Source organism: Pyrgilauda ruficollis, unplaced genomic scaffold, assembly GCF_017590135.1.
Source record: "Pyrgilauda ruficollis isolate IOZ18807 unplaced genomic scaffold, ASM1759013v1 scaffold24, whole genome shotgun sequence".
In the NCBI taxonomy this organism is placed as follows: domain Eukaryota; kingdom Metazoa; phylum Chordata; class Aves; order Passeriformes; family Passeridae; genus Pyrgilauda; species Pyrgilauda ruficollis.
Window position 1 is genome coordinate 774,893 of NW_024523648.1, and position 21,985 is coordinate 796,877.

A 21,985-nucleotide genomic window follows, 5' to 3' on the forward strand; every position below is an offset into this window, starting at 1 on the left:
AATAAAAAAAAAAAAAAAAAAAAAAAAAAAAAGATACCGGTTTATTATTTTTGCCCGTGTGACAGAGCAATGCAATAAACAGAGGCATGTGAGAAGAATAAAATGTTATCTTGTGTCACTTTGAAGAAAAAGGGAACCCAGCCAACATCCAGGGGTTTGTCTCCAACTCTTTTGGAACATACTCAGAGTCCACCTAGAGTTTCACAGCAGTTCAGCACTGTAATCTTAAACATTTCCCCCAAAAGGTTAACCACACAGTCAGAAAGAAAACAGTGAGATATGTTGGTCCCAGAAGTTAGGATGCTGAGGTTGGTTTGTTTGCGTATTTGCATGGCTTTATTTTGCAAAGAATGAAAAAAAAAAAAAAAACCAACAAAAAAAACAACGGTAGAGGGAAGTCTATGCCTTAAGCAAGGGCAGGGAGAAGACATTGTGTAAGCCTTAAAGACATGATTTTGAAAATGGGCATGGCATGGATCTAATTCTGCTCCCAGTGGAATTAAGGGGAGTTTTACCATTGACTTAATAGGAATAAAGCAAGGCTGCTGCCCAGTGCTTTTCCAAATCCCTTTCTTTAGAAGTTAGAATATGTAACAGATTAATTAAAAACAGGTTCAGAGAAGACAGTTATATAGAGTTATATAGAAATGATGGAGTGAGTCCTGCAAAACTCCCCGAAGTATATAAGAAAATCCTTCTGTAAAATTTCAGGATTATACATGAAACTGAAGGATCAGGGGCCCAACTTCATATTCAGTGAGATCAGTAATTCAATTTCATTTTTATTCTGGTTTCTTTTAAATCTCATTTTTTCCTGAGTTGGATTTTCCCACATTTAGATGTGAAACTATTGCTCAAACCAAACAATAAGCACTCTGACTTTGACACACATTTCCCAGAAATGTTTAACGTAGCCTATTAGCTGTGCCAAGACAAAATTGTTTAGGGTTGAAGAAATCAGACTGCTTGGAAAAGGAGATAAGAATCCATGGTGATTTTGTGTTTTTTGGTTTGCTTTTTTTTTTTAGCAACATTTAAGGTAGCAAATATGGGGCTTAGCTGTTGAAAGACAGTTGACTAATGGAAAAGCTTCCTAAATGGTGAAATACCACTCTCAGCTTCAACGAGCATATTCTGCTTCAGTCACTGTGTATGTGGGAGTGCAATATTTCTCACGAATTGCCCTCAAAACTCATCACTACTTATATGATAATATTTGGAGGCAGAAGTTATTGCTGGAAGAAATGCCGTCCTTCAGTATTCTGAAGTCATTCCTTAGGTTGCCGTATTTCTATAGCACTTTATGAACGGATGCAGGAGTAGAGAATACTGTCACATGGGGTTCTGCTCCTGTGTCTCCTAAAATGAGAGATCCATCATCCTTTTGCCTTCTTTTGGTGTTCATCCTCTGTACTAGGGGCCAAGTGTGGACTAATGCCAGGAGTTTCACTGCCATGCTCATTGCTGTCTTTGGGACATCCTGAGCATGAGGGAAGCAACAACGAGGATTTTCTATGCAAAGATGGAAATTGTGAAATTCTCAAGCCTTTGTGATGAGATGATCATTCCTCCTTGTCTGAGCAGGATGCAAAATTTTGTATGCAGAGTATTCCTGTTGTTAGCACTTAATGTTACAGTTACCAGTAAGGTCATGTGGGAACTATTCAGTGGGACTGTTGAAGCATGTAAAGTTACTGGCATACAGAGCTGTTCACTACGTGAGGGCAATAGAGACTGAAAGACAAAAGAACTGCTTCAACCCAACCCTGATATACAAGTTCCTCGGGTTTTTTGTCACTAATTTACTTCAGGCACAAGGTATTCCAAGGACCATGAAAATACAAGGAGTAGCTCAGAGTAAAATACCTTTGATTCCAAGTGGCAAAATGAAGGGCTGTACAATGCTCATTTTCAACTGCCTGTGTCCAACAGGCAGTTCAGCTGTAGAGTTAAATCATGTTCATAGACACTTAAATGGTGTTCAAAAATATAAAAAAAAAAATACAAACAAGAGAAGCTTGGTGTTTGCATTAATCTAGAAACAGCAGTGGAAAGCCCACCTGCCTGCACCAGGACTTCAATTGGGAAAGCCACTTTGCATACAACTCTGTCAGCACATCCACCTAGTGGATATTGAACTGCCTGCTACTTTGGCCTGGGTATTTTTTGCTAGACAAGCTGCATTACTTCCTGGATGACATCAGGTAAAATGGGAAAAAAACAAGTCTCTGGGCAGTTGTTTTTCTGTCCTGGGTCCTACCTATTTTGGTAATACCAACAAAACACTGGAATGTATCCCTCCTGTGGAGGGAAATACTGCTTTCGTGGATTCAGCTGCAGAATCAGGAATAATTTTCCAGCAAACTTGCACAGGTCAAGCATTTATAGAAAGGTAGAACTGATACATGAGAGATGGTCAGAGGGAGATTTGCATAATAAGGAACAAGACTTTTTTCTGTAATAAATGTTCGGAATGGGGAAATTTGTTGCACATTGACTGAAAGGCCTGGAAAAAAACCCAAACCTTTATCATAATATTTTCTTCTCTTATTATTATTATTTTTTTTTTTTTTTTTTTTTTAAATCTACTTATACCTAATTTGTCATGGTTCCAGCTTTAGATCTTGTCTAGTGATACTAGTGATAAGGAATTAGCCAGCTTGGTCTGAAAGATACATGCCACAGATAAGAAGAGAATTAACAGTTGTCCCACTTTTGAGCCCATTCAGCTGAGGCAGAGATACCTACTGATACATCTTCTTGGATAGTGAGTTTGTAACAATGCCACTCCCTTGCAAGGGATTGCCAGTGTTATGTTCTAGTTTAGATTACTGTAAAAACACATTGACAGCTTTCTTTTGAAATGCAACACTTTTACACAGCATTCAGAGATGCTTTTAATATGTTTGCCTTTGGGAATGTGACTCATAAACTCAATTTAGACATCCAGCTCTTCATAGATTAAGTAACGTGGCACAGACTTAGGGTTACCAAGGCACACAGGCTGGATTCATAACACCCAGTGAGCTGTTTGGAAGGAGGCTTCGACCATTTGAGGACCAGATGTGAATGAAATACTCTCTATCTATCTGATTTTGGCAGCTGGCTGCAGTTTTGAATTCGGTCTGTGAGGAAAGTGTGATTCACTGACACAAAAACTTTGTTCAATCTTCAGTGTTTTGCGAATACAGGACTGCCCGATGCTTTTCTTTAAGAGCTCAGAAGAGAGAAGTGTTGACCACTTCTCAGAAGACAGAAGTGTTGACCAGGAGTTGGAGATCTGTGCTTGACATATTTTGTAGTCTTGGGGGATTCAAATTATCCTCTTTTGGAGTGGAACATGTACATCCCCCACCACCATTCATTTTGAAGTAGTGCTATGGCTCAGAGACAAGTGCAGGACTTTGAAGGCAAAGAGGAGAAAGGTTTTCCACTGGGCATTGCTTAACAACCCTGAAGTAAGACTGCTCCACTCCCAGAGGAGCCTACAGCCTAAAGAGCTAGGACACTAGTCTGAGAGATGGAAGGCACCAGATTATCCCCTTCCCAGTGAGATAGGTGTTGAAGATTGGTCTCCTATTTGATGATGAAAAACACAAGAAAGAAAATTAAATTTTCTCACATCCTTTCTCAAACATTTCCTCTAGCCTAACACATGAGATGATTGTGGCTAACCAACTAAACTTTATAAATACTGTAGAAATAAATGTATCAGGAACATGAAACTGTAGGCTCACAAACCTTCATAAACACTTTTTCAACTCTTTCCTGGCATGGCTGTCAATTCTACGAGAGGTCTCTTTTCTACCAGTATAATTGGAAATATCTTCCACCCCTACCTGAGGGAGAGGATCATTCATTTCTCTGAAAGAAATCTCTGTAGTGCATGCAGCTTTCAGTGTTTGTTGGGAGGCTTTGCTGGAAGCACTCAAGTAAGCATCCAGCTAAGGGCAGAAAAGCTTTGCCCTTTCTCTTCTCCCCAAGATTTCAGAAGGCACAGAAAATGAACTGCAAGAAATCCTGTCTGAAAAAAAAAAAAATTGACTCTTGTTCTATTACAACATCAAAGATTAAAATCATTGTCTTTAACATTGCAAGAAACCTGAATCTAGAATTTGAACTGTGGCTGCTTCCAGTATTGTATTCAGCAGTAGCTTAAAGTATATCATACTCAGCCTCAGATGGCATCTTTGAGAATATCTCACTTTGGTTCTGGCTTTTTATCCTTTTATAATTGTTTCAGCGAGAGACTTTTTCACTCCCTCAAAGCAAGCAGACATGGTCTGGTTCTCAGTGTGCAAGGGAGAGGAATATAGAGGTAAATATAAAAGTAATGGAAAGAAAAAGAACTACAAACTTTATCCTTCTTTTCAAGAATTTATTGATGTTCACGTCCTTAAAGAAAATTTTAGCCATGGAACTAAGAAATGGAAGCTAGCTCTTATGGCATTTTAGCATGTAAGATCCAGAATTTTGTGTAATTATTTGCATAGCAATTAAGGATGAAGTTGTTTGGGGACATCTCATGAATTTCCATCTGGACCTTATATCTTTAAGGGATTAAAAGTCATTACAGGTACATATTCTCTTCATTTCTCCTTCAGAAGTGAAGAGACTGCTGTTATCTAGAGTGAGATTGCTGTTCTTTTCCTTCCTGCCTCCTATTTCGTACCTACAATCCCTAGGAAAGGTAAAAGGCCACCAGATTGGGCATATATTTAAGGGACAAATCTTAGTGGATTGTGAGTGACTGAAAGTGGTTTACTGCTGTGGTTTCATTTGGACTTAATTATCTCCAATAGCACTAAAATGTCTTGTGCCAGAACCATGACTGTAGCAACTAAAGAAACTCCCAGCAGCTCTTTTTTCACTGTCATTAAGTTTGTATATCACATTTATATGTATGGGTTTAGTAGATTCTGACAAGATTAAATCAAAATAAGATCGCAAATTTTTTTAAGACGGCCCTTGGAAAACAGCCTTCCTGTCCTTTCCAAGGTGGTTTCATTTTCCTGAACCGGCGGGGGGGGAGATGTGTTGGCTGAAAACAAGATATGGCCACTGGAGCTGGCTTTTGTAGCCATTTAACAGCTGTTTAGCAGCCAGTTGATTGGAATAACTGTATGTCTTGGCTGAAAAACAGATCTGGCTCTGTTAGTGTGTAGCCTCAAGGAAAAGTGGTTAGAGCAGAGATTTCTAACCTGATAAATCTTCTAAGGAGTAAAAATATGCTAGAATAGATGACTAAAAGTATCAACAAGAAATCTTAAAAACAAAGGACACTGAAAATTACTCATTTATTTTTTAAATACTACCAGTGTTTAATTAGCACAGAATTTTAATTCCCTATTCAATGTCTCCCTGGCTATTTAATAAAAACCAATGTTTGTGAGCTTTTTTAACCCTGAACACGTGTGATGATGCATGGATTATGTAAATTGCCTTCATGTAATAGTTTAAGTCGTGTCCTTGTGCCTCTCCTCCCAATGTATTTCCCTAACCAGATGAGTTAATTCTGCTCAACAGCACCTTTTAATAGAAGTACAGATATGGTTTACTGACTGCAGCATTACTATGAATATACTTAATTTTTGACTCTATTTTAAAGGTTCTTTCTCTTTCTGTAAATCTGTTATGGATTTGGCGTTATAAGCAATATTTAGATTTCTTTTTTCAGTTAACCTTTCCTATTGAAAACATTCCACTGCTTACTGGGTTCATCATCTGGAATACAGTGGTGCACTTTTTCCAGTGCTTGTAATTATGACACTTTTTTTTCCACAGGCTTTTGCATAAAAGCGTGGCCAGCTCCATCAGCCCGTGGTGGATTCTCTTACTCCAAGCCACAGGAGCCTTTCCGTGACAAAGGGTTAATATTTTTTTGCTTTCCTGTCTGTGCCATGTGTGTTCTGACTCACCTTGACACATACAGATATTGCGTCAGAAGTGTCCAGCTACCACCTGATGGGCTGTATGAATTTTTTCTTTGCAAAATCCCTCCCCAAGCAGTGGCTGTCAGCTGCAAACTGGCAGATGGTGCATGTGCGCACAGGGCACACGTGACTGCTCTGATCTTACACAGTTGTGAATTATTTGTCTTCTCTAAATGAAATCCAGGAGCTTCAGCCTGGGTTCAGATCTGATCCCTTATCCTGCTGAAATGCCTTTGTTTGATTTACCGCTTGGGCTAAATGATGCAGGAAAAAAAAGATCGGTGATAATCTGACCTTTGCTCTTGCTGTTTGTCTAGACCAATATCTTACTGAAAACCTTGATAAGAAAAATAGTTTTGCCATTTTTCGCCTGTGTGATGGTGAACCTTAGATTCCTCAGCTGTAAAGTAAGAGCTAATCTATTTCACAGTGACACCTAATGTATGGAGTTTACTTTGATATCCTTTGGTGAAATATTGTTTTGGGGTGCAAAGTCTAGCTTTGTTTTCCTTAGAAATTACATTCTTCCTCATTTTCAATGCTCAGTTACTTATCCAAGGATTTGTAGTATACCACAGACAATGTATCCTAGGCCAGTTGTGGTTTACTTCACTTTTTTGGCTGTGTTCCTGAAACACAGGTCTATTTTCTCTCCTCCCCTGTATGTCCAGTTTTCCCTGAGCCTTCTGCTTTATTGACAGCTGTAGAGCTTCAATGTCATCTGATGGTCTGGTTCTTTGCTGCAACCCTGAGCTTGCAGTGTATAATGCTTTGCTGAATACAGGGCATCTTTGAGTGCATTATGTCCCTCAAAAGCACCAGGCAGTGTGAGATCCCAAACACAAGACTGACAAGACTGAAGTAGCTTTCCAACAGGCAGATTTCAATTTAAGATGAGAGACAGGAAAATATTTAAGGATGAAAAGGGAAGTTAATTATTGAGTCAGAAGCAAATATTTTTTAAGGAAATCCAGCTCTCTCAAAAGACATGCAGAAGACTGAATAATGTATTTTTGACTTTCAGACTGGTATATGTGGCATGAAGGTCTACATGCATATATTGAGAAAAGGGTAAATGTTTGTATGTGAGTCAAATCTACAAAGAGAAGGACAAGTGGTAGAGGGTCCTCTGAGATTTTTGTCTCTCAATGTCTCTCAATGTTTCATGTCTCTCAATGTTTCTCTAGTTCTCTTTTATACAAGCTATTCTTTTAATGTCCCTGCAAGCAGGGTAGGACTCTGCCATTGGCAGAGTTGCAAATGTGGAAAGTACCAGTCTAACAGTGAATTAACAACAATCTATTTATATACTATATCTACCATAAGAGGTAATATCTGCTATTTTCTCAAGTTAACCAGTGACTGGCTACATTTGAATAATATGGATGGTCTGTTCCTTATTTTTGACTCATTATTGACACTAGCTGTTTTGCTCAAATGAAAATAATTTGGCTCTTCTTTCCCCTTATATATTCAAATCAACAGACGAGAGACAGCAAAATTAGTTCATTGTTAACATATGTACATGAACACAGAGGACAAATTCCAAACAGAACAGCATGAGGCATCTGGGTAAGGTTGTCATGCTCCTAGAATCACCCATTTAATACAGGTTTACCTTGTTCCACCTTTTCCCCCCATGGGTTAGCATAGAGGCAATTAATTTTCATAGGTGTACACCTTATTGTTGAGCTGTATCAGGGAGACACTGATTTGAAAATTGCTCTGAAAAACAGATCTTTAAAATTAGAATTTTTTTTCTTTACCAGTGAGGAGTGTTTCCTGATGGACAACGAGGTTTTCCACATCGCATGTAAGCATCTGCGAGCAATTCATTCTTTTCTCTAGTTGCAGTGGAAGAAAGAATAAATGCATCCAAGCTAGCAGCAGGGTAAAATCATATTTCTCTAATGGTTTGGGCTGGCATGACCTGTCCTTCGCCTCTGTGAGAGCTGGAACAGAGTGCTTTTGAAAAAAAGAGTGGTCTTTAAAAATCTTTATCAGAAGTGGTTTGGTGTCATGATGTCTTTTATTACAATCTCACCATATCTCTTCAAAGAAAGATTTTCTGTCTTGTGTTGCCTCACATTTCCTCCTCTGTTTCAGTTCATAGTGACATTTGATAGTGCAGAACTCAGGTGCACAGAAAAATTAATAGTTAAGTGTTTTGCTGAGAAGGACCAGCACTATGCTGTTTTGTTCAGTTTTTGAAAAGGATGGTTGCAGTGGGGAAGGCCAGTGCTGACTTGGCCTCTCACCAGTCCTGTCCTAATAAGAGTCCAACTGGGGCTGTGGAGGGGCCTCCACAAGGCACTTCAGCAACCTCACCTTTGCCAACAAGGTTTTTTGCACCTCTGGCTGTTCACTCCATCGCTGATGTGTTTGTGCCGCACGTAGCCATCCTCTGGTCTCACAGTCAGGCAATAGCTTCATGTAAGTCCGTTGCCCATCAGCATCTCACCACAAAAGTGGGAGATTAGGAATGTGGGCTGGTGCAACACTCAGGCTACAGGCTTACCTACAGTGTGTCCCTACATGCAGTTGTCCTGAAGGACAATGGACACTATCCCATCCTTTTGCAACCCGCACAGAGGAAAACACCTCCCCCCAGCCTGGAGATGGCTCTATTGGTATATTCTGCAATATATTCTGCAAGGGTCATTGGTCCAGTCATTTTCTTCTGTCAATTTCTTCTTTCTAGCGGAAACTAGAGGCCTGACAGACCATAATTCAAGATCAACAACACAAATATGGTGATTTGTCCATGGAATATGGACCATGTGGTAAATGGACTGCTGGAAAAATTACAGCAGAGAGTTCTTAGGGATGTGTTTGTATGGAACAAAAATAGGGAATAAACACAAAGCAGACTTTTGGGAACAAAAATCTATTCCTGAGGCACCATGTCAGGAAACCAGATGCTGTCACATGACATTATTAATTGTCAGCTAGAGTAACAACACATAGTTGGACAAGATGTCTTTATAGCTGTTGTTTGCACTAGCCAGAAGCAAGAAGGAGACCTTAAGCCAGCTATCCCTCATGTCCTCTACACACCAGCATTTCTTAGCCTTACTGACCTGTGAGCATCCAGGTTTGACCACGATGGTGCATAGTAACCAGGGAAAATGCAGAAATGGTGTAAGCCTTTCAAAGTTACAGGTTTGGTCTCCCTTAGAGCCAATTTTGTGACTGTTGCTCCTGTTAGACACTACCTAATTCTGTCCTATTTTAGTCAATTGTATTTCTTACTGGGATGTAGAAACAATCTATGTGCTCTGAACCCTTGACTAACAAATTCTACACAGGAGCAGAGTTGTTCCCTGCAGTTGAATCTGTTTATCAGCATTGCTGGAGGTTAAGCCACCAGGGCAGCAGTGTTTCTACCATGCTGGTCTGTGGCTTGTGAATGGTTAATGCAGTGACTCAAATACTGAGATGAATGCCTCAACACATAAATAAAGCAGACATATATAACTAAGAACAAGGAAATGTGAATGGGTTGCTTTAGGCTAATGCATTAAGATAAAGTGAGTTACTCTACTGTCCTTCCCAAAACAGGATGGGTGGCTGTGGAGAGTGGATCCATAAATAGAAGTTGCTGAGTTGTGTCCTGTGTCAGGCCTGTCTAGTGCTCCTTATCCTTTGCTCCTTCAATTTTTAGCTGTGGAGATTTAATCTGAGCTGCTTGTCATTGAAATGGAGAAATAGAGCAAAGAGAGTCTAAGCATTTGGGAATCTGGGAAGCAACCAGCTTTAAAATTAAAAAATACCAGCCAGATGCTTTTACAATAGTAATAAAATCATACATTGTGTTGGAGTGACCCTGTCTGGGTGCTAGGTATCCACCACAGCTGCTCTGTTGCTGTTCTCCTTAGCTAGACAGGGGAGAAAGAATATGATGAAAGACTTCTGAGTTGAGATAAGAACAGCGGGAGATCACTCACCAGTTACCATCGTGGGCTAAAGAGACTCGGCTTGGGGAAATCAATTGAAATTATTATCAGTCAGATCAGAGTAGCATAGTGAGAAATAAAACCAAATTTTAAAAACACCTTCCCCCCACCCCTCCTTTCTTCTCAGGCCAAACTTTTGTCCTGAATTCTCTGCCTAGAGAATTCTGGTGTGCAGGAGGATGGAGAAGGCAGGTTGCAGTCAGTTCATCACACCTTTTTCACACCCCTTTCTCCTCAGTGGGAAAACTCCTCACACACTTCAGCTGGTCCAGTGTGATATTCCTCTCATGTGAGACAGTAATCTGTGAATTTCTTCAATGTGAGTCCTTCCCACAGGCTGCAGTTCTTCACAGACTGCTCCAGCACGTGTTCCTTCCATGGAGTGCAACCCTTCAGGTACAGACTTCTCTGGTCTGGGTCCCCCATGGGGTCACAAGTCCTGCCAGAAGCCTTATCCAGCACAGGCACTCCTTTCCACAGGCCCATAGCTCCTGCCAAAACTCTCCTGGATCCAGGGCTTCCCATGGGGTTGCAGCCTCCTTGGGGCATTCACATCTTCCAGGGTGGGTCTTCCATGGGCTGCAGGTGGATCCTGGCTCCCCATGGACCTCCCTGGGCTGCAGGGACACAGCTGCCTGACCATAGACTGCACCAGGGGCTGCAGGGGAATCTCTGCTCCTGCAGAGCCTGCAGCACCTCCTTCTTCACTGAGTTTGGTGTCTGCAAGGCTCTTGCTCTCACACATGCTTACACTTCTCTCCAGCTGCAGTTGGGCCAGGTGGGTGGAGCTTTGAACATCCTGGTCTGCTGCAAGGTGTCCCTACCCATGGCAGATGGGCTGGAACTAGATGGGTGATCTTTTAAGATCCCTTCTAACACAAAGCATTAATTCCATGATTCTATGGCTGAAAACTCCACTGTGTGCATTGAAATGCATAAAACTTCAATGAGACAACGAATAAACCAACAAAAATGCTTGCTGCTTTTTTGTTTTGTTTTGTTTTGTGGGTTTTTTTTTCTTTTCTGGGTGCAGAACTCAGGCGTTTGTAAACATAAGTCAAGTCCTACAATCAGTTGTACTCAGGTTGATTATAGTAATCAAAAGGGTTTTTGAGGTCAACCCCTAGTGCTCTGTGGACTGTTAAAATTTGTTTCAGTTTCACTTAGGCTCAAGGACTGAGTCAGAGTGGTGTACATCTGCTTGGGCTTGACGAAGATGAATTTTCAGAATGTAGTGCAACATAGGACAGAAATAATGTTGATAAGTGAAGAAACAAACCAAGAAGAGGAAAGTTTATGTTTGAATGTCTTCTGAGTGTTCTTTAACCAAGTCCTGTGCTCCCACTAAATTTCCAGCTTCTTCCTTGTGCCCAGGTATATTGGTAGACAGGAGCACTGTTCCACTCTTTCTTTTACATTAATTGTTTTCCTCATTTGACTAAAATGCATTAAAAAGTTACCGAGAAACTTCAGTGAGTGTTGGATGCAGTCACATCTAGCTAACAGAAAGTATTCTACAGTATTCCATAATAAAAAATAGCTATAAGCCATTTTTATATTAAATATAAACAATTGGTATAGAACTCTTAATTCCATTAATGGTCTTGATGTCTTAGAAAAATTTATCTCCTAAGGTGATATTATACTTTTTAATATGGACATTAGAATCAGCTGATGCCTCTTTTCTTCTGCTGTAATTTTTCATTCTTCTTGCTCATGAATTAGGAGGTTAAGACACTAAATAGTCCAGTAAGTATATGTTAACGTAATTTGTTGCTGATAAATATTATAGCAAACACCTACAAAGGAACATAAATTGAAGTCAAGTTTTCTCTTTCCTTTTCTGGCTCCTTGTAAAGATAGACAAAGTCATGGGGAAAGGGTGAACTCTGGAGGAAGGCTACCCTTACTCTGGTAAGTGTCATTTCCATGGACTCCTGTGTAGTCAGTGGAAAAAGACAAGCCCTTTCAGATTTAATAAAGTATAGCTTTGAGCTTTTGTTCTGAATCTTTTCTGAAAGAGATGATCTCTCTCCATCTGCAACAGAGAAAATTCCTGGAGCTTATAGAGTAATCATTGAATCATTGCCCAGGAGCAGCAGACAAGCACCAGTAGTTTCTTCCAGAGGTGTAGGAAAACTCTGGAGATTTTATTTTTTGAATTGGATGGGGAAGCAGTCAAGTGATTTAGCTGGTATGTAATATCAAGAGAAAGACCACTCTTGCCTGACAGCAGTATGTGCTTGTCTGTATCCTTGCTCATGAAGCACGAACTATTAGTGAAAACAGGCTTTTCTGTCCTACAGTCCCCTCACAAGCACTGAGTAAAACATTAGGACATGTATGCAGTTTCCAGTCACTACATTAATGAAAAGAAACTGAATTGCACTCTGAAAGGTTCCTGTCACAGTGTTGGTTCAAAAGCAGTGGTGACATGCACTGAGCTGCTGTCCATGATCAGTTTTCTTGACTGTAGTGCTGATAAGTGATCTTTTTCTACCCGCAATGATTTACATCCATCCCTTACTGGAGATGCATCCTGTAGTCCTGACCATCCTTTGCCTTTCAGCTTTGCAAGGAATTTTTAACCCTGTGAACAGGTAATAGAGTATCCACAGGCTGGTCTGGCAGTGCCCATGCACTCTGGAATGTTCATGCTGGGCACTGATAGCCTGTGCTGTTCAGTGGCTCAGGCAGACAGAATTTTGTGTGTGGGGAAGCTCCTTCCTTATGGATGCATCACTGTGAAGAGCAGAGATAGCTTAACATGCTTCAAGAGAAAAACTTCCCAGCTCACTCAAATATGATATGCTAGTAGTTTTTTCCATTAGGGCAGGGGAAAAATTAGTAATCTGTTGTGGCTGGCATTAACACAAGCATCTGCTTTTGAATCAGTGGATTTGCAGCTGAAGGCCTCCCTCTGTCCTTGGGCTTTCTTTACCTTTAGACATGCTCTTTTTTCTTGTTCAGGAAGTTGTCATTAAACAGCAATATTCTTTTACTATTGAATTTAGCTGAATTTTAACAGGTGACCTAGAGATCAAAGTTTCAGGCTCTGTTATTTATTAAGAGAGTAATTTGAATCCCTGATGGTTTTATTATTTAGTACCTGGACTTAGATATTTTCTTTCATTTCACAAAGGTGATTGTCACATGCCTTTTGTGATTTAGAAGCTAACTTTTATTGCAGAGCAAATTTAGTCTACTTATTCATCACTTTGCCATGATAAACATTAGTCTTCTGAGGCAGGAATTTATCAGCTCTACTGATGTAAGCTCTACATCCCTAGCTTTCCACTGGGCAAGTGAGATATGCTGGTCTTTCACAGGGTATGAAATGTAGTAAAATATGTCTTTGCTTAATTGTAATTACAACAGCTTTATATGAAAGACAAAGCGTCATTTTCAGATGGGCACATCCTTTTTCTAGCACATGAGGTACTCAAACTGCAGGAAGCTGCTAGTTGCAAGAGTATTTGACACTGTTATAGTGGAAACAAGTGAACAAATAAAGATATATGGGTTGAAAATTGCATTTGAAAGTAAATAACACACCTATAGCATAATAAGTAATCTTAGCCATCTGAGTGTCAGTGGGGTAAGAAAATACTATTTGGAGGCTAAAAGTAGAATACTAGAACTATTCAATTCGTTCTTCTGTTCTTCAACAGTGACTGGAAGAACCAGACAGGTAAACTTCTGAGGACTGAATTGGAATCTCATGTAAACATTTCATTTGAGACGTTTAGCACAGTTGTGCTCTTTAAGAAAATCTTTTTTAAAGTGTATTATTTATGCTTTTATATGATAATGAATGCACTGCTTGTGAAGGAATGTATTTAAAAATGTGCTTTAAAAATAAGGCTTTTAAAACTCAGAAAGTTTTAGGAGTAAAAGTCAGATCTTGTGTGAAATTTTTTGGTACCATATTTATGAAAAGTAACTTAATCACATCTTCGCAGGTTTTAACAGACAACAGCTTTGCAGTTGATTCTACTGCTGAACAGTTGCAACAGGAAGAAAACCTAAAGGAAATTTCAGTGTCAGGTTTTAAATTTGTAACTAATAGGTCAGTCTGTTTTTCTTCTTGCATTATAAATTTGTGGCAAGAAAATAAACTTTTTTAGAAAGGCTTTTGATGCTGTTTAAGACTCCAGCATCTCAGTGTGCATTTGTTTTAATTTGCCACGTGTTACATTACTGTTCTGAATGAACAGGAAGATTTTTGTTATCCAAGTATTCTGGTAAGATTTAGGTCATACCTTTTAGTGGAGGCATTTAAGTTGTTTCTTTTACAGTTTACATATCTGCAATTACAGAGACTAAATTTTTCACTGTCAAGCTTAATGTGGCCTAAACAATATCACAGTCCCAGAGAAGTTAAAAAAGCTTTACCTGCCAAATTGTTGTTTATTTTTCCTTGTTAACATAAGTATCTGTGAAACTTGTGGAAAGGGCAAGCACCTGTACCAGGAGCTCTTTTCCAGCTCATTGATTCAGCTATGAACTGTGGGGATACATTTGTGTACACACTTCACCCCTCACTTCTGTGTTTTGATTTCCCAGGAAATCACAGCTCTAACATACGTGCTTTATTAGGGAAACAGGATTGTGGAGCACAGGGCAAACAGCCATGCTGTGTTATACAGGTAGATCCAGGACAGATTGTGGAAGTACAAAATTTACATATCCAGATAGAGATCTGTGAGAAAATAAACTGACCCAAAGCAAAACAAAGTATCTGAGCACCTTTTATAGCAGTGGGGCTTATATGGCCCAAGTGAATAGCATTTGGGATTGAAATTTACAGGAAGGAGCAAGGTCTAAATTTTGGGGATTTTTTGTTCAACTGTACTGTATTCCTGTATTTCTGCTTTCTAGGAAGGAGTCATAGAGGTGTCTTTGATGCAACTCCAGGCAAGATGCTGTATGCCTACCAGAGCTATTATCTGTGTCTTTAACTACATATGTATCATTATATAGAAATATATAGTTTAAATACAACCTTGCAGTAAATAGAAATCCTGAATTAAGTAATTTTTTTTATATATTTTCAGACTCCTGAGAGTTGTTCAACTGTTCTGTGGCAATGTAATTAAAAGCAGGGCATTGTTTAGGGCAAACGAGACTGTCCTCATGAATAACTTATATTCTACAAGAGCTGACTTTGTGTCAGCATATATAGAACAGCCAGAAAATAAAGCCATGGATACTTCATTTGCACAGCTTAAAACCAGTGGGCATTCTTTTATTTTTCACATGAGCTCCTTAACCAGGAAAAATATGTTTGTCTATATGGTTATAAAAGAGATAGTTCAAAGAAGCAGAGCAAAGAAAATGGCACCAAAAATGAAAGGATAAGGCAATTGGTGGTCTAGAAATAGAGTGTAATTGTTTTCTGCCTTTCACACAGGTGAGATAGAGGTCCACATAAATATATTTCTAGAAAATATAGAAGCAAAAGTGTTTCTCTGACTGTCACATCATGCTTAATATTTTTGTTAGTCAGCACCTTTTATTTGACACCACAGTTCTAGTTCCAGGTACAGATTTTTTCACCTGTACTTCATGGATTTTGTTTACTGTGTTGCCACTGTACAAAACCCCCCAGCATTAACATAGAACTCCTCAAGTCAGGAAATACTGATATATGGACATCCCCCTTGACCCCCATGCACATTTTTTGTTTTCCTAACTTGTCTGGAGTACGATTTTATTATTATGAAAGTAAAATCTGTTGCCAGACTAATTTTTCAACCATTTCAATCTGCCTTTAATATAAAGGTATATGTCCTAGAGAATGATGGCAGATGGCAGAATGATTTTGTATCTTTCTTAGAAGGAGACAGATACTGAAATACATAGCATTTACTAAGAAATTTTAGTGAGGTTATGTAATTCCCTCTGGATTTTTGATCTACAATTTAACACAAACTTTGGATCAACTTATGAGAGATTTTCATTCAGAGCAGCTTTCCTGCACGTTAGGTTGGCTCCAGAGCATGAAGGGACACGATCTGGAGGGCCTTGTAGGTACTGTGCTTGTATCCAGTATGGGCAGCTTCCACAGAGCATAGTCATGTTCCTTCCTCCTGATTCACAAGGTTTTGTTGTAAGAAAGACTTCATAATAGAGACCATAAAGTAATTCTGTTTTATTTTTGCAGGTTGAAGAGGCACTATGCGTTTTGTTGTAAAACCCCCTGAAAAACATGTGCTTTTAACTGTGACATAACCCCCCTTTCCTAGAAATGCTTTATTTCCAGCAGCCCCAGCAGGAACAACGGAATCTCCTTTGTCAGACTGTTAACTACAGATCAGAAAATGAGGCAGAAGGCCACTTCCTAACTCCTGACTGCCCACAGGTCAGCAACAGTGTGCAGGTGAGCACACTGGTCAGTGCATTTTGGCACAGCTGCACTCTGGTCTCAGTGGGCTTCTTCCTCTATCCATCCCTACCTTATCACGTACCTGACTGCAGGATAGACAGTATAAAGCACCCCATGGTTTGCCCTACAGCTTGCAGGCAGTGCCGTGGGTTAGTCTGGGTGCTTGCAGGGCACAGGAGCGCATGGGAAGGTGCAACAGGAGCAGGTCCCCTTTGTCTAGAGGACCAGAGGCAGGCAAAGCTTTTTTGACATTTGGTCCTGCAGTCCCCTCCTTGTTGAAAGGCTGATGCAGAAGCTGGCTACAAACTGATTGAATTCCATCACCAGGATGATATTCCCCTTCTTCTCCCATGCTGAGAATGAAGCAGGACTGGGACTGTGAAAAGCAATCTCTTTTCTATCTGTGTAAAGGGAATTTTTCTGAATCTTTAGCAGATAGCTGGGATAGTTACAGGGTAAAAATGACAAATTACGAGCACAGTACAGGAAGACTAGTCTTAACAAGAAATTGCAGAGATTACCTATAATTTTTACTGAGCAAAAAACATGCTATTTTATCACTTTCAGTAAACTAGCTCAGTTTCTTTTGAGAAGAGGGAGATTTAGATGAAATGTTATTTGGGTGGAGATGCATTTAATAACATTTTATGGCATACTATTTTTTACAACAAGCGTAAGGCTTGTCATTTTTACTTGTCTACCATAAGAAAAATGACAGTCTGTTTGAACACTCTAGGACTACAGTTAAGGCAAGGCATTTTTACCTCTGTCTGCATTTTCAAAGCAGGGTTGAGGTGAGAGAAGCAGATAACTAGAGGTGAGCTGACAATGTACTGACCATTTGAGCACTTGAAAAGTCATGTCTGTAATTAGAGTGTAAAATCTCACCCAAATCCTTCAGCTGCTCCACTCTCACCTCACCTGGAGAGCCTGAGAGCTGTGTCCAGCTCTGGGGTTCCCAGCACAAGAAGACTTGGGATACCTTAGAGCAGACTTCCAGTACCTAAAGGGTAGCTGGAGAGGGACTTTTCACAAGGGCATGTAGTGATAGGACAAGGGACAATGGCTTCAAGCTGAAAGAGGGTAGATGTAGACAAGATATTAGGAAGAAGTGTGAAGGTGGTGAGGGGCTGCAACAGGCTGCCCAGAGAAATTGTAGATAGCACAACCTAGTCCAGGTTGTATGAGCTTTGAGCAGCCTGATCTGGTGGAAGGTGTCCCTACAAATGGCAAGAGAGCTAGGAACTAGGTGATCTTTAAGGTCTCTTCCAACCTGAACCATTCCAGTCCTGGCTGTGCTGATAGACTTAACTTCCCTCTTTGTTCCCTCAAGCAGATCACCTGCACCCTTCTGCACTGTGAGTCAGTCAGTCCAAGGAGAAGTGGTCCCAGTTCAGGGCTATGGATCTCTCTGAGATGAATGTCAAGACTTTCTGGACTGAAAAGTGGATGGAGCACATTTGCTCACTCCTGGTGTCTGTACATGTACTCCTGTCCCTGCTGATGAATTTGTGTGCATGAGTGTCCTGGTTCTGGCCAGGACAGGGTTAATTTTTGCAGTAGCCAGGAGGTGTCATGGCTCAGACCCAGAGGTTATTCTACACCACCTCACATCACGGCCAGGGCAGGGGATGGGAGTCTCTTCTGGTCCAGGTGGCAGCAGTTGGGTGTCTGGGTCTTGGGCTCTGTGGTGAGCATTTTGCAAGTCAATCAGTCTCTCTTTTGTGCACTTTTGTTATTAACACTGTTGCTGTTACTGTTTGCTTTCTAATCTCATTGCCTTTTCCAGTAAATTGTTCTTATCTCAGCCTGTGATCTTTACCTTTTGTATCCTCCTCTGTCCTGCTGCAGGGGAGGCTGTTGGGAGGACTGAGTAGCATGGGGTTTTAGTGACAGCACTAAATTGGAGAATACCTTTCTAAACCACACAATGGATCAGGTTATGGATGGCAGCAAAATTTAGGATTTCCATTTTTTGCCATTTGCCCCCCCTGCACTGGGAACAGCAATGGATGAAGCCAGGAACCCTCCAAGCAAAGCAGGATGGGGGAGGCTGAGCAGGGGTGTGTGCAGGCAGATAATTTGCAGCCAGAAGTGAGAGCATTAGTGGAAATGTGACATGGATGCAGGAATGTGGAGGTGGCTGGTACTAAGGTCAGGAATACTCTCAAACATTTTGTTGTGATAGGGTCATCTTGGCCAGGCAGTGTTCACTGGAAGCCAGCTCAGGTCTGGCCTGTTCTGCTCCGTGTTATGTCTGGATGACTGTTTGATGTGGACATAGAAGTGTGAAAGCAGGGTGTGACAGGGAAAACCTGCAGCTGAAGGGAAATGAATATGCAGAGAGGGAGAAAGCCAAAATATCTTCATGTTCCAGTTAACCTCTGAAGGTATCCCAAGACACCATTAGGTTAAACAAGTGATTTGAGAGATAACCTGTGGAGACACCAAACTTGACAGAATTAGGAATTGTGTGTTCCAAGGATGATGTGTCCTTGAACAGGTTTTGGGAAGCATTACATTCACAAGTGCCATCCCTAAGCATCATTCATGCATTCCTGCTTGTTTGGCTGTCAAAGCACTGAGACAAATGTGTTTTTGTGGTCAATGGGAGAGAACACCAATGCTCAGCTTTCAGCTGAGTTCTGACAAATAGTTCTTACATCTAAAGTAGAATGTACTGTTGATTGACTGTTGTGGTCTGCTGCATAGATATGGGTTATTCTTGGGTTTTGTTTGAGATTTCTCCTCAGTAACAGAAGTACTAAGTAGATTATTGAACCCTTCACCATTTTTTCTGGCCTTTAAATACTGAAAACACTTTACAGACAGCTTTAACTTAATTTAAATAAAACCTCATTTAAATATCGTATTCTATGATGTAATTAAATCAGTCACCATATCTCTGTCACACTTAGTTTATGTTTTGTTAGGAGGCAGTTTATACTGCTAACTGCTGTGGCTTATTATTTGCTTGTCAGAAGCATGATTTTTAAGTCAGTTGGGAAACAATTTTTTAAAGAGGCTGTATAAACATTCTTCAATTAGAATTAGGAAATACATATAGAAAAATTTAGGCTCCACCTTAAAAGATGTAATGGCTTACATTTTAAGCTAAATTCTCTGTGTGGACAGATAACATTATTTGTGAGAAGGGATAACAGAAATTTAAAGCAGGTCACCAGGTTTTTTCTACAGGAAATATGAATTAACTTATTTATGGAAAAATTTTAGCAACAAGCGGCAAGGCTGTAGGCAGCTGTTTCTTTGGATCTCAATAGGATGGAGGTGAGAAAGAAAAACATAGTGGCCCACCACCTGTGCAGGAAATCTCAGAGAAAAGCACTATATCAGATCTGGACTTCTAAGATTCCCAGCAAGGAGTTTGTCTTAAAATACAGATTTCCTTTCCTTCCTAGACTATATTACACTAGTTCATGAATGTGGTGGGATTTCCTTAAGGATATGTCAACAGGAACATCACAGGATGTCAGCTTTTTTTCTATGTGTATCTGTTGTTGCATTATTTTGGTCAGTCTGAAAAATACAAGGTACCTACACTGGTGTTCATCACCAGGAGAATTCCTGGTTGCAGCTCCTTCATCTTTCGGTGCATTACAACACGGTGTAAATACTCTGCTCAGTGTGTTGGAACCACAAGATGGGTCAGCAGAGCCTTACAACTGGGAGGTGTTGAGTCAAGGCTTCCAGACATATGATTTAATATATCTATCATCAGCAAGCACAAGTTTCAACTCACCTGCTGTAAAAAAAAAAAAAAAAATCACTGACAAGGGCATTAATTCCAGCTTTTTATGCTTCTTGCTCTCCCTTGAACACATCAGCCTTTAGTAGACATCAAGATTTTTCTGTTTCCATCTCTTGTGCCAGTGAATGTGAATTACAGCGCTGCAATTTAAAATAGCAAACACATATTATGCAACCTAAAATAATAAGAAATTTAGAACAACTGTATGGACAGATGGTTTTATAGTTCCTGCATTCAGAAGATTTAATGCTATTCAGTCTTGAATTACAAAAAGGCAGAGATCCTTTGAACTCATCCAACTATTGGGCAGTCCTCATTACAAAAAATGAGGTCCATATCTTTGGCAAAGTACTAATATCTTTTTTCAGAACAGCTGAAATTAAATGAACACAGAGATCTTATGAATTTTGAAGAGAACTATTTTCATGAAACCACGCAGCAAAAATTGATGCTAAGAGGGTGAATAGATCTCTTATTTGTGACAATTGAAAATACATGTGACTGCATAGTTTAGAGGTGTTAGATTAATTTTTCTCTAGAGAGACCTTTGTTCAGTAGAATAATTGTAAAACTATGTGTAATATCTGATTAGTTCCAAGAGAATTAACTTTTTCATTATAATTTCAAGAGTGACCAGCAGCAGTGTTTCTCCTGTCCTTAACAGGATAGCAGGAACTGAGAAACAATAAACAGTTAGAAATCAGAAATCATCCCATGAATTTCCAATGAGCCTTAGCCTTTCAGTTATGCAGAAGACAATTGCTGCATTTTTGTAACCTCAGTGAAGTTCACTAAAGTCATAACACTAAAGAACTTGTATCCTTTTCTGCTTTATTCTGCAGACCTGAGCTCCTGATTTCCAATACCGTAGTCATCAGGCTTTGGAGGATGACTGAGGGGAAAATGGTGATTAAAACATTCCTTTCCCAGGACAGATTGCCTTGCTTACATAATTGATTATTTGTCAGAATTTAATTCCTGTTCTGTTTCTATGATAACACTGAGGTAGTGACAAAAGAATGATCTATGTGTTTTGGTGCCAAATCCTGCCTGGGAAGACACAGGTTTCTTTCTCTGCTTTGCTCCAGATTTCCACTGTTGCCTTGTGCAGGTCACTAAGTCAGTCTGTGCTTTACTTCTTTGTCTAATAAAGATGAATGCTAAGCAATCCCCAGATCATAGTTCTTGTCCAGAGAAATACCCAGCAATTTTGGATCCCCTAAAAGCTGTGGCCAAACAATGGATTTGAAGGGATCCCCATATCCCAAAATAATTCCACTAAACCGGAAAACAGGAAAAGGCAAATGATGAAAAAGAGGGTAAGCAGATGTATTTCTTTACATAACAGGCTGAAATATCCTTACACTCCTAGTACATATCGTTTTATTTTCTGTGGTTACATATAACCCAACTTTTCTCAAATGATTCCACATTGCTTTTTATTCAGCCTTTACAATTTGCTCAGCTCTTCTAGGCATTGATCTAATGAAACCTTTGAGAAGAAATCAGCAAGAAGAGGAAAGCTCTGACCTATTCCTATTTACAGTACCATCTGTTCATTCCTACTAGTGTATTTCTCATGGCCAACATATTTTTTTTTCCTTTTACCTTGAAAACTAAATTTAAAAGTCTTCATTGTCAGAAAATATAGGTTTATTGCCAATATGCCCAACAATTAAGGAATATAGCTTCTCTCCCGAGCAACAATTTGCGCTCCTGCACAAATGCCACACCTCGCTGCTAGCCTGGACTCCTGGAGAGGTGGGTCATTGCATCTTCATGAGGGACATTGTTGCGACAAACGGTTGAATTCCTTCCACAGCTCTTTTTACATTAAGAACTATAGAAATATATTTTCCTAAATTCATTTTCCACCCAGGATTTAAATTCTGTTGGATGCATTCTTACTGTTTTACCACACGGTCCGCAAGGAGCTACA